Source organism: Protopterus annectens, chromosome 3.part0, assembly GCF_019279795.1.
Source record: "Protopterus annectens isolate FY-2018-M chromosome 3.part0, PAN1.0, whole genome shotgun sequence".
Lineage (NCBI taxonomy): Eukaryota > Metazoa > Chordata > Ceratodontiformes > Protopteridae > Protopterus > Protopterus annectens.
Genome location: NC_056731.1, coordinates 660592967 through 660609855, shown reverse-complemented (window position 1 = coordinate 660609855; position 16889 = coordinate 660592967).

Below are 16889 nucleotides of genomic sequence, written 5' to 3'. Positions count from 1 at the left end.
ACATTCTTCTGGTATAGTTATGGTCCCTTTTGGGGATGAGAGGGGGGTGAGGTTTGCACTGAACCTGTCTGCCAGGATGTTCAGTGTATTTTGTGCCATTCTGCACTAACTCTGAGCAGATCTGAGAATTGCCACTTAGATTCTTGGCATAGCTAAAGAATGCCTTGTGGTTATCTTTGGAGTCCATGGCAATTTTTCTTTTGAAGCTAGCCTTGGATGATTTTATGAGGGAATGTAGTTTCTTGCTGATACTGATAAGGGATGTCTTCCCTTCTTGGGATTTTACTCTTTTCTGTACTAGTTTCCTCCTTCTATTGTATAGCTTGTTTATGGCAGGGGTCCACCAGACTGGTTTCCTTTTCTTGGAGGAGTGAGTCTTGGTTTTGTTTGGGATAGCACAATCCATGCATTCTTGTAGGTGCCCATAGAGTGCATTAGTAAAGGATTTTGCAGCTTGGACAGCATTATCCTTTAGGATGGGGGCTTTGAAACTTCCCACCTTTGTCTTAAGTAATATGAAGTTTGCTTTTGAAAAGTTTTTCACTGTGGTTTCTTTGACAGGGGGTGGTGGCGGAATATGGATATCCAGAGTGATTAGTTTATGGTCAGATCTAACCAACAAGGGGTTGACGTCTGGTGTGGAACACTGGTCGCCCATGTTGGTGATGACCAGGTCCAATATGTTGTCACCTCTGGTGGGGGTGTTGTCCAGTTGATCAAGGGCGTTTGAGTTTATAAATTATAGGAAATGTTGGGTAAGGGAGTTTGTACTTGAGTAGTTCTCCCTGTTAATGTTTGGGTAATTGAAATCACCCAATATCAGGGTGTTTGGTAGGACCTTTATGTTTCCCAGTGTTTCCAGGAATACAGAGTGGGGGTCCTGGGACATGGAGGGTGCTCTATAGCAAGCTATAATTTGAATAGCAGTTTTGCCCATTGCTAATTGCACGTGGATGATCTCTGAAGCATCGTGCTGTGCCACTAACCTGGAGGTGTGGGTATCCTTGATGAATATAGATACTCCCCCGCCTTTTGTACTTCGGTCCGGGTTTTGTAGCCAAAATGTATGGTATGAGTTGTAGCCTGGTAGTGCTGGGGTGCTCTCTGGAGCCTTAAACCAGGTTTCTGTTACTGCACATATATTGATTTTCTCCATACTGAGGAGTGCCTCGAGTGCGTGCATTTTGAGGTTTAGACTTCTGGCATTGAGTAGCATTACCCTCAGTTTTTTGTTACTTGTGCTATTTATGGTGCTGGATTTGTCTTTTGAGCCTTGCCTAAAAAAGACACTATGGGGGTGGCAAGAACCTTGGCCAGTATTCGAAAGCCTAAGGGTGACAGGTGCAAGCCATCTCTAGCGAAGCAGCGTGGCTTGTCGAGCATGTCCTCCCAGGCTGACAGACACTGGATCCCCTTTGAATGACACCAAAAGCTTAGCCAATTGTTGAAATTGATAATTTTTTCTCTATACCGTGGTGTCATTCTTGGTGAGGGCAGGATGCTACCCAGGGTCATACTGGCTTGGGCTATGTGATCAGAGAGCTCCTCCATGTATCTTTTCTTGTAGTCCAGGGAAGTATGGCTCAGGTCACTCACAACAACATGGACAATGACAGAGTCATATTTGTACTTGTTCTGGAGTGACCTGAGTGCTTGTGTTATGTGGCAGATCCTGGCACCCGACAGGCAGCTAACAGTAACCTTTTTCTTGTTCAGCCTAGTGAGTGGGACGTCAGGGTGCCTGTCTATAGAGTCACCTATTACTAGTGTGTTGGGTATGTTATTTTGCCTTAAGGGTTGTGATTGCATGGCACACTGGTTTTGTGAAGTATGTGTTTCATGTTTTGTGTTGAGGGTGGAGGTTGCTTGGATGTCTGCTTTGGAGGTCTCTGTTGCTTTTGCAGATTTTTATTTAGAGCCTCTGAGTATGTTTTCATGTATTTATGTGTTTTTTTGACTGTGCTGGTTTCATAGGTTTATGTGAAACTAGTGGTGTGATGCAAGTAATTCCCTTCTCCTCTTGACTGCCTGGTCCAGCCTTGGGTTGACAGAGCTTAGCCTCCAGTTTGGCTGTATAATTGCATCTCTCGCATGTATTAGTGTTTGGTGGAAGGAGGAGTGGGTTGTCTGTGTACATGAGGCAATTGTAACAAGCACTTTAAGTGACATTCTCACTCATTGTTTTAGTTTGTTGTTTAATATTTTTGCAGTGACCCTAATGATAATGGACATCAGCTGGGTATAACAGCCCTGTGTTTCTAATGCTTAACCAAACACTCTACTTGTGCTGTGCTGATGAGGTCATAACAAGGCCGAAATATGCATATCCACAGCTAGTGGGGTTTGGCTTTATTGGCCTGAAATTGTCCATTAAAATGATGAAACAAATCATGGGCATTCAGAATTGTCATTGAGCTGAAACACCCAATATTCATAAGGTTCATTTGCATATATCCCATGTGCCTCTGATACAAGAGGTTTGGGAGGTCACTCAGTGGAAGTTCTAGCTTTGCTGGAGTTTTCATTTTTGTTTATACATTTTTAATTTATGAGACTTTTGGATTTTCCTGGTTAGGGGTTGCCACAGAAGATCAGTGGTCTGTTATTGATTGACAGTGGATTTTTACAGTGTCAAGTTGCCAGCCCAGCAACCAACCTTCACAGAAGACTCACACACACACACACACACACACACACACACACACACACACACACACACACACACACACACACACACACACACACGCACACACACACACACACACACACATGCACACACACACACATGCACACACACACACACACACACACACACACACACACACACACACACACACACACACACACACACACACGCACACACACACACACACACACACACACACACACACACACACACACACACACACACACACACACACACACTCACCTACCTACATGTCTTTAAAGTTCATTCGACTGCAGGGAGGACATGCAGACTCCGCACAGAAAGTGCTCCAGCCTAGAATAGAACTGGATAATCTCTTGCTGTGAGGCGACAGTGCTGACCACTGCACCACTGCGCCCTTGGTCAAGGAATCTCCATTTTTAATACTGAATGGAAATCTACAACACTAACTTGTATGCTCTTCCACTTTTTTGCAGTACACGAAATTCAACTGCTCTGCTGTGATTGCAGTTTGTCCTTTATGTATTTGTTACACTTCTATGGATGTTCAATGGAATGTTTGGCATCTGCCTTTAGTATGAACTTATCTATAGCTAGCAATCTTTTTAAGCTAGTTTAAAGATGCCACCTATCTTTGAGTGGCATGCATCGTCCCATCATTCACCTTCAGTCAAATGATTACACTATCATATTGACTGTCATGGATTGTAACAGCTTACTTGTGGTAAGACCAGTTATGGCTGGTCCTGATACATCCACAACAGAAATCTTAATACCTGCCATTGTAGAATTCTTGTAGTGGTATGAAAGTTTATGGCTCAAAGGCAATAAATCTCATCACAATACTATGACATTGGTTTAATTTCATGTGCCAGCTGTATGTACCTTAGGGCATGCACAGAGGTCCCATACATTTTGCTTGAATGTGTGTGTGTGTGTGTGTGTGTGTGTGTGTGTGTGTGTGTGTGTGTGTGTGTGTTTGTGTGTGTGTGGCGTGGTGGAAGTGTATTTTCTGATCAATCGTAAGAGAGGTGGATTCAGGTTTAGAGTTACATAAGCTTTGCCATAGTTCACTCTGAGAACAGGGCTCTACATGCACTATGCATTAATTATAATGAAATAGAAACATGTTTAATAATCACTGTCCTCGGTGTGTTTAGTATTGTCCACAACATTAGTATGTGACTTGCCCCTTTTCTTGTGGATTAATTCAGAGTTAGCATCTCCTTGGGCCTTCTTGCCTGGTAGTCATGATTTGCTCCTTTACAGCCAAGACCACCTCTGGCATTTATTTGCATGTCAACATGTTGACACATACAGAACATGTATCACAATACAGAGATAAGTGATGTGATATCACAATCAACAGGACAGTGATGTAGCTTATGGTGGCTGGTACCTCTCTCTTATTTTCATTGTCTTGTCACAGCGCTCAGTGTGAGATAAGGTTAAGTTGCTATAACTGCTGATTGTCTGCTGACATAACTTATTTTTAGCCTTCATTGAAACCATCTTCAGCTGATATCTGTTTGTTTTGCTGTAGAGAGAATTCTGGAATGTGTTATGAAAGGTGCTAGCCGTGATCATCTCAATCAGATACTCATTGAGATCTCTCCACTAATTTGAATTTTTAGTGGCAACTTACATGCTTACCACCACTGCCTTACTCTCCTTTACTAACACTATCCTTCAGCATAAAAACAATGGCTATCTCTCCTCTGCTACTTTCCTAGACCTATCTAAAGCATTTGACATGGTCCCACACAAACAACTTATCTCTGTCCTCAATAACCTATCCTTCATACAATCAGTCACCAACTGGTTTCAGAGTTACCTGTCTGACCGCCAACAATCCGTTGTATGGCAGAATGACATATCTCCCCAACTACCTGTCTCCATAGGGGTTCCCCAAGGATCCATCCTTGGACCCCTACTCTTCTCTGTCTACACCAATAATCCAGCCTCTGCCACCAAACATGGCACACTCATACAATACGCAGATGACTCGATCATCATCTGCTCAGCCCAGTCCCTACCCAAACTGCAAAACATCACACAGGAAGCATTTTCCTCTGTTGAAACATGGTTATCCGATGCCCAATTAATACTCAACCCAAACAAAACTAAACTACTCATCTTCCAACCCACCAAACATACTCAAAACAACTCTCACTTTAACATCACAGCAAAAGACAACACCACTATATACCCAACTGAACACACCAAATTGCTAGGAGTGGAAATAGACAATAAACTAAAATTTGACATTCACATATCCATGACCATAAAAAAAGTCCACAAAAAACTAGGAGCGATATACAGAAATAAGCAATTTCTCACCAAAGCAGCAAAGATTTCAATAGCAAATTCCCACCTTATCTCCACCCTACTTTATGCCTCTCCAATATATACCAACCTAAGGCAATGTGATCTAAACAAGCTAGAGACCTGCTACAGCAAAATTGCCAAATTCGCCACAGGGGCATCCTACCGTAGTCACCACTGTCTCTCACTTGCTGAACTGGACTGGCTTGAACTCCCTCACCTCCTTCAGTGGTATCAACTCTCACTCACCCACAAACTAGTAAACCATCCACTAAATGTCCCATCCCTCCAGAATCTACTCCAACCCTATCGCACCACCAGACCACTAAGATCCAGCAACAAATATCACTTGCAGATCACTAAAGCCAATAACTCTGCTGGTGAAGCACTATTCTCTTGTGCCATAGCCAAATTATGGAACTCACTCCCACCCACAATTACCTCCATACCATCATGCACCCACTTCAAAACTTTACTAAAAGCGCACCTAAAAACATGCTGGCTATGCCCTTGCAACTCCCACTCTAATATCATCCACCCCATCCAACCACTACCTTTCTCTCCACTCCACTAACTACCTTGATTATAGCAAGCTCAGATGCTCATAAGCCTAGTACTTATTATACAGCAGGAACTTCTCATTGTAACATTTGTTAATGTCTGTTATGTACTTCATAGATAAAGATTCTAGTTGTCTACTGATGTACTATGTTCTTCATCTGTAAATATGTTGTAAGTAATTGCTATGTTAAATTGTTAATCGCTATGAAATCCAATGTAACTACTGTCTGTTTATTTTACTGTGGAGCTTTTCTCCCCGGGCCTCCGCTGAAAATGGACCTACGTCCAGTCGGACACTCCCGGTCAACAAATTTAAATAAATAAATAAAAATAAATAAATAAATGCTTATGTCACAAAACTACCAGTGCTCTTGCCTAACTTTTAACTGTTTTGTATAAAAAATTAAATTGTGACATCAAGGAGTATCAGGAAGGTCAGCAATACCCTGCACCTCCACCTACCCGCCCTACATACCTGAGAGATGGTAGCAGATTTTCTGCTTCCAATTCTGGTAATTATTCTGAAAGCAACAATAGTAGTGGGGAAGGGGGGGAGATGGAGGGCAGAGAAGTGAATAGTCACGAACCTCTTCCTAGGCGCTCGGACAGGATTCGTAATCAACAAAACAACAAAGGAAACAACCATTTTTACAGGGGATTTCATCCACAGAGAGGGGGAGGGGGTTACAACATCAACAAGAACAAGAACTGGTAGCCCCCACACCTGCCATGATTGTACATCATAAAGGGGACAACTATGAAGTTATTAGCAGGTCTGGTTTTCATATTTGTAACTACAGTAATACAACAGTGACGGAAACTTTCTTTAGCTTATTTACTAAGGGCTTTAAATATGTTCCCAATTGAACTAGCAATATAACTAGGGTTATCATGGACCTTAAAATGTTTATAAGGAAACTCAACCTGGAGAATTTATTTGGAGTGGATTCCAACAATGGGGATAGATCTATACCCAGCAGGCCCAGTACTTTTAATCCTCCTATACATCCCCAGTTGAGAAATCTGGAATTAAGAACAGAGAAGCAAATTAGGGAGACATCAAGATATAAGAAATTTACACAGAACCTTGATTTACCTGAGCATGACTTACTTATTCATCTCAGTAAAAATTCTAATGTTCGAGTTATGGAGCCAGATAAAGGGGGATGTCCTTATGGATAGGATTGTGTATGAGGGCAAAATGATCTCCATTCTATATGATGAAACCCGTTATAGGCAAGTATGAATTAACAAGATTAATATATCTTATAAAAAAATTGACATGGCTATTAAAGATTTGATCAAGGGGTTATAGATTACAACACCCACCTATATTTGGAGAACAAGACCCCGAGGGTGTCTTCTATATTTGGAGTACCCAAAATAAATAAGGACCTCAAACCCCCACCCCCCTTAGGCCCATAGTAGCTGCTCAGGGTTCTAAGATTTTCCCCTTATCCAAGTTTCTGGACTGAAAATTAAAACAGCTATGGGGTAGAGATAGGTATCTACTTAAAGATTCATGGGAATTCTTGGGTAAAATAACCCCTGAATTAAATGTTCCAGATTTGAAATTCCTTACTATAGACGTAGTTGATCTTTTTTCTGTTATACCTCATGAAACAGGCTTAGCCTGGTTGGAGAAATCCCTCAGAAATACTCCCGGGGTTAGTGACAATGAGATATTTCTTATTATGGAACTAGCCAACCTTGTGTTACACAATCATTTTTTGTATTTCTCTGGGGAATATTTCAAACAAATAACTGGAGTTGCTATGGGAGCCAATTGTGCCGTCACCTATGCAGACATCGTCCTTTCTGTATGGGAAAATAAATTTGTTTTTAATAGCGAATATTGTAAATATTAGAGCCTATACACTAGATTTTTGGATGATGTCTGCATTTTTTGGATAGGTAACCAAGGACATTTACGGGATTTTATGAGTCATTTAAATCAAAGTACTAGTTTCTTGACATTTACACATCAGGTTACAACACAACAGGTCAACTATTTGGATGTGTCCATAAATGTAGATGAAACAGGTTTCAAATCCACTATTTACATGAAACCTACTTTTTCCAACACCTACATTCAATATACTAGTTCCCACCCCATATACCAGAAGAAGAGTATAGTCAAGGGGCAATTTGTCAGGGCGTCTCGTATGACATCTGATGACAATGATTACAACCTAGAATGTCAAAAATTGACCTTGATGTTTCAAGAGAGAGGGTATCTGGAAGATTTTATTACTAATATAAGTAATAAAGTGAGGGATGGTAGGAATAACAAATATAAACCTATCCTGGGCACAGTAAATATACATCTATCCATGGTTTGTAGTAGTGTTCAAAATTCACTAGCAGGATTTAACAGAGCCTTTATTACAGACTATAGTGTCAATTCGGGAGTAATTAAAAACATAGTGGAAAAAGAGTGAGAATGTTTTTGTGATTTTAGTGACCTCCCTAACCTAAAAGGGAAAACAGTGAAATCTGTTTTTTGTAAGGGGAGCAATATTAAAAATTTATTGGAACAAGGTGGGTGTTTTAATGTATTTCCCAATCAACATAGAGGCACATATAAATGTGGGGCCCTGTACACAATGCAAGAATATTTCCCACACTGATAAAGTATTTATTTCAGCTAGAAATAGGTGGATAACAGCATCCACTTATTCTAATTGCAATACACAGGGGTTAATATATATTGCCATGTGCCAGATTTGTGATGGGTTCTACGCCAGGAAAACAGAAAGGCAATTTAGACGTAGAATATATGAACATTTGTACGAAATTCAAAAACAAAATTCCAAAAATGCTTTGTATAGGCATACTCTGGTGTGCAATCAAGTCAAGTTTGTGTTTTTTGTTTTGGAAATTTTGCCCAGGGAAAACAGGGGTGACCCTTAGGAAACAAAACTAGAGTATCGGGAGGCGTATTGGCAAATCACACTGGAAGCCAATAGAACACCAGGTTTAAATGACAATATATCTATTGTGCCACTGCTCAAGTTAAGAGCAGCAAAACTGTGAAAATGTATATACATTTTAAAGTTATATTTATGGTATTTTGTGTACAAGATATATATATATATATATATATATATATATATATGTATGTATGTATTTTTTAGTTTAGTACCATATATACATTTTTTATGTTTTAAACATTAGGTTACGTTAGGTATTTTTTGCCAGACATATTTCACATTGTCCAGCAATAGACTGTAGTCAAAGGAGTTAACAATACAAATGTTTTTACTAGGAATTGGTGCTTTAAATACTAATTGTTCATTAGCTTTTTCAATTAATGTATCTTGTGACTAGTATTTAAACAGTTTTTGAGTTCCTGTTTGTATATCTGATGAAGACAGGGATTTTCTCTGATGAAAACGTTTTATATGGTCATAACTGGCATTAATTTTAATAAAATTCTAGTGGTTGCGGTTTTGCCACAAGACTGAATTTCTTTTTGGATATATGTTTTGTATAAGGCCCAGATTGCTCTAATATTTAGGGTACTTATGTATTATAGCAACCACATTCTCAAAAACTGGATAACACGTAAGTAACTATGCATCTGCACAGTGGTCCAGTTTCTCAGTACTTTGCACTGAAACATAATCAATTATTTGGGGGGATTTCAATAGTAAAAGCTGTGACTTTGCGTATGCCCGAAACTAGGAGCCCAAACTGTCAGATTTTCTGAAAAAATGAGTCAACCCGCGTTGTGTTCACCTGCAGTGTGCGGTTGTAAGAGTTCTGATTCACTTTCCTTTAAATATCCTGAAAGGAGAAATACATTTCTAACTGCTGTACTGTCATGGTGTCAGCTAGATGTAAATGATTTGCGGGTTGTATAGGAAGTACCACATTTAAACATGAAAGGCCGGCTGATTTCTTGTCCTCCCCCTCTTCTAACGTCATACAGGTGCCTGGAGGCTGGACAGTACCATGGACGTTGAGCATATCGGCTTTTCTGGTTTAAAAACACATCCTTTTGAATCATTACTGTGTCGTTCCAGTTACATAGTGGTTAACAGTGAATTCTTTTCTACATTTTCAGTTTCTGTGCTATCCTTCCCCTCATACGTTTGGAACGGCACAGCTGCAGAGCTTATTCATATGCTCCCTGCAGTGAAAGACCTACCGTGCTGTTACGGCTTGGAAAACAGTTGACTGCTTTTTGTTCTGTAGTGGAATTGTTACAGCTTTAGATGTGAATATAGATTCAAAACATTTTTTTCTTTGCAGCTTGACCTTCACGCCAAATGTTTTGGGTTAGGCAACATTCAAGTTGCAAAGAGAAAACACTGTTTCAATCAATATTGACAGCGACCGCTGTAAGATTTACCCCACAGAAGATGAAGCAGTCAAGCGATTTCTTCCGTTACTCTTCGTATACATTTTACTTTAATTTCTGAAGTAAACATTACTTTCTAAAAAAGGTGGATTTCCTTACCCTAAGAAAATAAAAGGTTGAAGGGCTGCCAGAAAATATTAGTTAGTTGGTTCAAATGTGGTTGCGATAACACGCAAGTACCATATTTAGTTTTAACTGAACTTCAAGGTAATTTCACAGGGCTAGAGGCCTATTTTTTCATCCTCTGTGGGCCTTCTTGCATTAAAATGTATCAGCATTTCATCTTCAACACCTCTGCAGATTTTTTTTGACTTGTTTAACTGCATCTGTAATATCTGTCTTCTAAATATAAGATCAACGTCTTCTTAAACAGCAACAAAGTCTCACTCACGTTAGGATTTCTCTGATTCATAGATGGTAGTTGCTTGCCATCCTGGAAGACATCAGTAACATAAATGTACAATTCAGGCTGGTTTCTATATTCGTCAAGCAGTACTTTTATTTTCATTTCTTTTTTTTATTTTTTTTTTTATTAAATAGCATTTGTTTAATGTTCAACTGAATGCCAATGCTGCCATAGTGGATTAATAGGGAAGACATACAGAGCTTTCCTTTTACTTTATTTTCGGCTTATTTAATATACAGGCCAGAAGCAGGAAGTACAGTAAAACATAGCATTAGAGTAAATTGATTTTTATAGCATATTCCAGTTTCTCACAGAGAAGCATTTTGTTATACAACTGGAAATTGTGACAGTTGTGTCACAAAGCAGAAAACAAAATGGAATTAGTTTCTAAACAGTATGATTCTTTTTTCAATTTATTACAAGATAATTTACTTTAATTGAAATGGGAATGAAAATATTCCATCTGCATCATAGCCTAGATAGTATGCATTCTTAGTTAAAGCATTAATGCTTTTAGAAGGATTACGTACTGGTAGAGAAAGTCTGAATTCTCGAATGTCAATTACCAAGGCTTAAGATGCCAATGAGTGTAGCAGCTTCATAAGAACAATTTTTGAAGACGTGCCCACGGTGATGCCCTTTTTAGGGTAATTTCACCCTTCTTTAAGATGGTGTGATTGTGGAGTTGGTATATATATATATATATATATATATATATATATATATATATATAAAAATATATATATATATATATATATATATATATATATATATATGTGTGTGTGCGTGTGTGTAATATATCTATATCTATATATCTATAGATCTGTCTATATATATATATATATATATATATATATATATATATATATATATATATGGGTTTATGTTTCTTGATCAAAATTTCACAATCTCGAACATGAAACATTGAGACCTATTAAAGTGAAAGTGCGCTACATCAAAGTGCACTTTCGCAAAAGCCAATTCTCTGAACCAGAAAAAAAAAACTACTTTAAACAGTATTTTGTAGGGGGGGGCAAGCCCCCAACACCCCCCCCCCACTTAAATATTCTAACTCCAAGCTCGCACTACAGTGGACAAAAGGATATATTTCCTTATCCCCACTGTAATGTGCTTCAGAGTACCGGCTTTTGCGAAAGTGTACTTTCAATTTAGTGCACTTTCGCTTAAATGGGTTCAATCTTCTGGTTATCGAGAAAGTGTGTTTTCGACAATCAGAAGTAGACCCATAAAAAAAAAAAAATATATATATATATATATATATATATATATATATATATATATATATATATATATATATACACACACACACACACACACACACACACACACACACACACACACACACACACACACACACACACATATAGAATATGTGGCTGGATGGATATACATATATAAGTTTGGGAGGATGTGGAGGACAAGTCCCCCCTATTCCACATCGGGAGTACAGAGAGGCTTATGTCTTGCAATAACACTTTTTTTCAGATTTTATTCATAGATCTCTGTTCAATAATTTTGATCGCTGGCACCTGATCTTCACTGATCCCTAGGGAAAGCTTTTAGAATGGATTAATGCTTAGAAGACAACTTAAACAAATTGTCTGCTGTTTAACAATGTTATTATGTTTTCTTCCTTCTGGAATTATTATGGCAAAAACTCAGTTACCCTATAAATTAGCTGTGTTCTCCAACAAACAAAAGCTGTTTTATTTATGTATAATGTAGGACAGTGCAGTGCATTCATTACTGCTATATTCAGTAGTGCTATGTACAGAGTACTGAGCTATTCCATGTTCAGACAGAGGAATTTATAATCCTCTAATGGACCATCATATATTTAAACAGTAGCTATCTGTTGTGTTTGTTTTATTTCCCTGTTGGTTATCTCTGCATTATGTAGCAAAATGAAGTTTGTAGTTTGATGCTGGGTTTTCCCATTATGTGGCTTATAAAATACACTTAGCGGTATTCTATTTAATTGTGTCTTTCAGATAGATTTTCATTATATTCCTTTTGGGAGCTTGCTTTTACAGGTATCATATCTTGAGAAAGGTTATCCATCTAATGTCTGACAGAGAAACTATTAAGACTTATTAGCAAATTTCAAAATAGAGGGAACACACTAGCATGTAATTAACATACTAATTGCCATGGAATATGATTCAGTAAAAAAAACAATCACAATGTACCAAGCATATCTAAAGTCATACAGTTTGCAACATTTTGATTTGATACCACTGGGATTTTGAAAAAAAGTATTTTAGTTCAGAATGAGTAATTCGAATGGTTAATATCTTTCCAAGGCAACTGTGTTTATGTAAATATAAGAAAGAGTTAGTCTAAGGTCCAGATATTTTGGAAAAAGATGAGAAAACCGAGCAAAACAGTGAAAAAAAAAATCAAGCAACACGCTAAAATCTTATCACTTGCAACTTTATCATCAGAAGAATAATCAGACATTAAATTAATTGTAAAGCAAAGATGCTTCAGAATGTGAGAAGTACACTTTAAAGTAACAGTTGTTTCAAAAGAATGGTAGGCACTAGCTTGAACATTTAGCAAATATAGTAGTATACAATAGGGCAACTCAAAACTCAAGATTACTGTGTATTTAGGCCTGAATATACCAATCAGTAGTAATAGGAGGTAGAGCCAGAAACTTACACCAGAGTTATCACCTTTCTGTGCATTTGTGTTTCACGCTAAAAATTATTTTCAGTTGTGCTTCAAATATTGAAGTTGCAGCTTACTTTATAACCAAAAAAGGTTAAGAGTTTTTAATATATATATCTATCTATATATATATATATATATATATATATATATATATATATATATATATATATATATATATATATACACACATATATAAAGACACATATATACATATAAGGGAGAGAATGACAATGAAAAAGACAAGCAGCTGTTTATGCTGAGAACATGACATGCCCAAAACACACGTGGAAAAATATGCATCACTATGCAGAAAAGGTTCACAAAAAACATTACAGTGAAAGTATTACTATCTACATGTAGCAGTTTACAAAGGAAGCCTCCCAATGTGGACAGCTTTGCAATATAAAGCTAGTATCTTCCATGCAAAAATGCCCCTTAATAACAATACATCAGTGGAGCACAATAGTCATGTACATGTACAACGCATACCTGAAAACATGATATGGCACTACAGACTTAATATAACAGGTAATAACTGAGTATACCTTAGTATCAGGCAGCTGCACTTTCTCCATATATGTGGAAATCTCAGAATACCAGAGAATTATTGGATATTATTTGTTTTCAAGGGTAGTGCACTGAACTCCATGGACCTTTTTCATACTCTCTGTCTGGTTAAGTCACTTAGTCAGGCAATGAAAGCTGAGAGAATCAAACCTTGCACTTCACAACCACAAGAAACAGCTCCTTAATCCTCTAAGCCAACTGCCATACACTATATTGGTCATCCTATCTAACATTCCAATGTCATACAGCACTAAAGGGTCTCATTAGCATGCAATGCTACAGAATATTATTTTATGCAAAATGTGTAGCATGCCAGGGACTGAAAGCATACAGTGCCAATATTTGCAAATGATCACTGATCTAACGGTATGTGTCAAAGTCTGCAAGTCTTGTGGAGCAAGTCAGCTCCATTGGTGTAGTGGGATCACTAGCTAATCACACTAGACATCCATAACCCGCCCCCACCCCCATTAAGGAAACCACAGTAAAAAACTTCTCCAAAGCCAATTTCATGCTTCTTAAGACAGAAGTGGGTAACTTCACGACATCCATGCAGATGGAAAATAGAGGCATGACTACTGAATCATGTACAAATGCACTGTATAAGCACATACACGAGTACATGGACCGTGCTTTCCCCAACAGAACAAAGATGCTATCCTCCAAAAAAAAGAAAGGCAATCTGGTGGTCCCCTGCCATAAACAAACTCCACAACAGAAGGAAGAAGCTGTCGTAAAAAAAGAGTAAAATCCCATGATTGCAGAAACTCCCTGGTCAGCCTCTGTAAGAAGCTGAGATGCCTCATAAAATCCTCCAAAGCTAGTTATGAAAATAAAATCATCACCGATTCTAAAGACAACCACAAAGCATTCTACAGCTGTCAAGAATCTCATTGGCAACACTCAGATCTGCTCTGAGCTAGAGCACAATGGCACTAGATATACAGAACCAATTGATATTGCCAACATCCTGGCAGATAGGTTCAGTGCAAACTTTACCCCCCCCCCCACCCTCCAAAGGGCCCATCTCTATACTGAAAGAATGCAAAGCCCCTGTAATCACAGACGCACAACTAAAGTTCGCACTCTCCAAAGCCAAGAACACAGCATCCATGGAACCAGACAACATCCCAGGCTGTGTTCTGCACAAACTACAGAACAAACTGGCACCCCACATAAGTACCATGTTCAATCATAGCGTCACTTCAAGCTTTGTGCCTACTGAATGGTGCACAGCGATGGTTATCCCACTCCACAAAGGAGGTGCCACCACAGACCGTGGGAACTACCTCCCCATTAGCCTGATGAGCCTGCTCTGTAAGGCCATGGAACGTATCATCTTAGAGCTTATAAACAAAGGCATAGGTAACTTTTTTGGCTAGGCTTATATTGACCCTAGGACTGATAGCCTAGTACTTACCTATGAACCTATGAACCTCTGATGCCTTTAAAGTGATCCACGTTGCCTGTGTTCATATACATGGCTCAGGCACCTCTAAGAGCTGGTGGTGGAAAGGAGGAAGGATGAGGCTATTTCTGATTCCCTTGCTTTTAAATGGGAGAATAGGGACAATTTACTGAGGTGAAATAGGTAGTTCTTCTGGCCCTGGGCCATGGACAAGACCAGAAAAATGACTAGTAGGCTATGAGAGGGTATTTCCATTTTAAGTGAGCAGTGCTGACACACTGAAAAGAGGGGCCCAAGCCAGCTGGTAACCTAACACAGAGGTGTTACACACCTGAATTATGTTGAATAACTCTGATATCAAGTACAGAGGGACTTAGGGGAGACATAGGTCAAAACAACCCATGTACCATCCATGAATTTGCAAAAAAAAAAACATAAGATCGAAGTTTTGAAACTTCAAACCATTTAAATTGAGATAGTTGTATAGCACACAATGGTATATTTACTGTTTTCCTTGCTGTAGTGCAATCTTGGAGGTGGTATATTTAATTAGCAGGGAGTAGGGGGTGCAGGGGGACTTGCACCCCTGCATAAACATAAAAAAATGTTTATTTTTATATTTTTTTATTTACATTTTGAAGTTTCAAAACTTTGATATTATGGTTTCAACCATAAGAAATTGAAAGTTTTAAAACTTTGAAATTTAGAAGAAGACCCCATATGTGTATATGTATATATATATATATAGATATATAGATATGAAATTTAGAAGACCCCATATGTGTGTATATATAGATAGATATATATATATATATATATATATAGATATATATATAGATATATATATAGATATAGATATATATAGATAGATTGATATATATCTATCTATATATATAGATATATATAGATATATATATATATATAGATATAGATATATAGATATACCCCGGGATTCATGAACCTTGCACCAGGCGCCAGCATAGCGTCGGCGTTATAACGCCAAATATGGCTGCTTAGCGATTCAGGTATGAATGAATCCCACGTGCACTACCGGCGTGCGCCGGACCGTCTCCGCCCCCGGCGTAGGTATGCAAAACACACTGTGTGCGGTATTGCACCATGCAAATGAGGGCAAAAGCGATCCGCAGTGGGCGAGGCGTAAGCGTAAGACGGCAATGTAAACCAAAAAGCGGTTTACATTTACCCAAACATACCGGAGGAGTAACGGAAGGCTGTCAAAGTCAGGTATCATATAGGTGCAATATGCCAATGTGGAAAGGCACCGAGAATGTCCCAAGAAAATATGCACAAAATGTAAAAAATGACATAAATGGCACGTGTAGAAAGAACAGCAGACCCCCGGGATATGTGCACAGAAGTTGCAAAGCAATGAAATAATATGACAATGTCCCAAAAGAGCAGTAGAACAAAAATCAGCTGCACAGCCACCACACACCATAGTATGTATGTAAAGCTGCAACCCCAGCGCAATGGTTGTCAAGGAGTGGTGGCGGTGTCTGGCGCCGTAACCATGTATTAGTAGTCAATTCCATGCAAATGAGGCAGATAATAGTGAATCGCAAAAACGGCGCCGGCGTAAGGATGGAGCAAGCGGCATAGCGGTACTACACCGAGGAGTGGCCTACACGAGATACATGTCAACCACAGAGGGGTGTGCCACTGTAGGAGGAAGGATATTGGATGTCAGCAAATCTGGGCTGTACAATGCACATCACAGCATCAGGACTGGCGTGTTAGGAAATAGATGTGCTGAGAGTACATAATGCGGCGTACAAATGCATGTGCACGAGTATGACTACGTTCCCTAAACCAGTCATGTGACGGCCTCACCGTCAACAACCACGGGGGGGGGAAAATAAAAAAAAAAGGG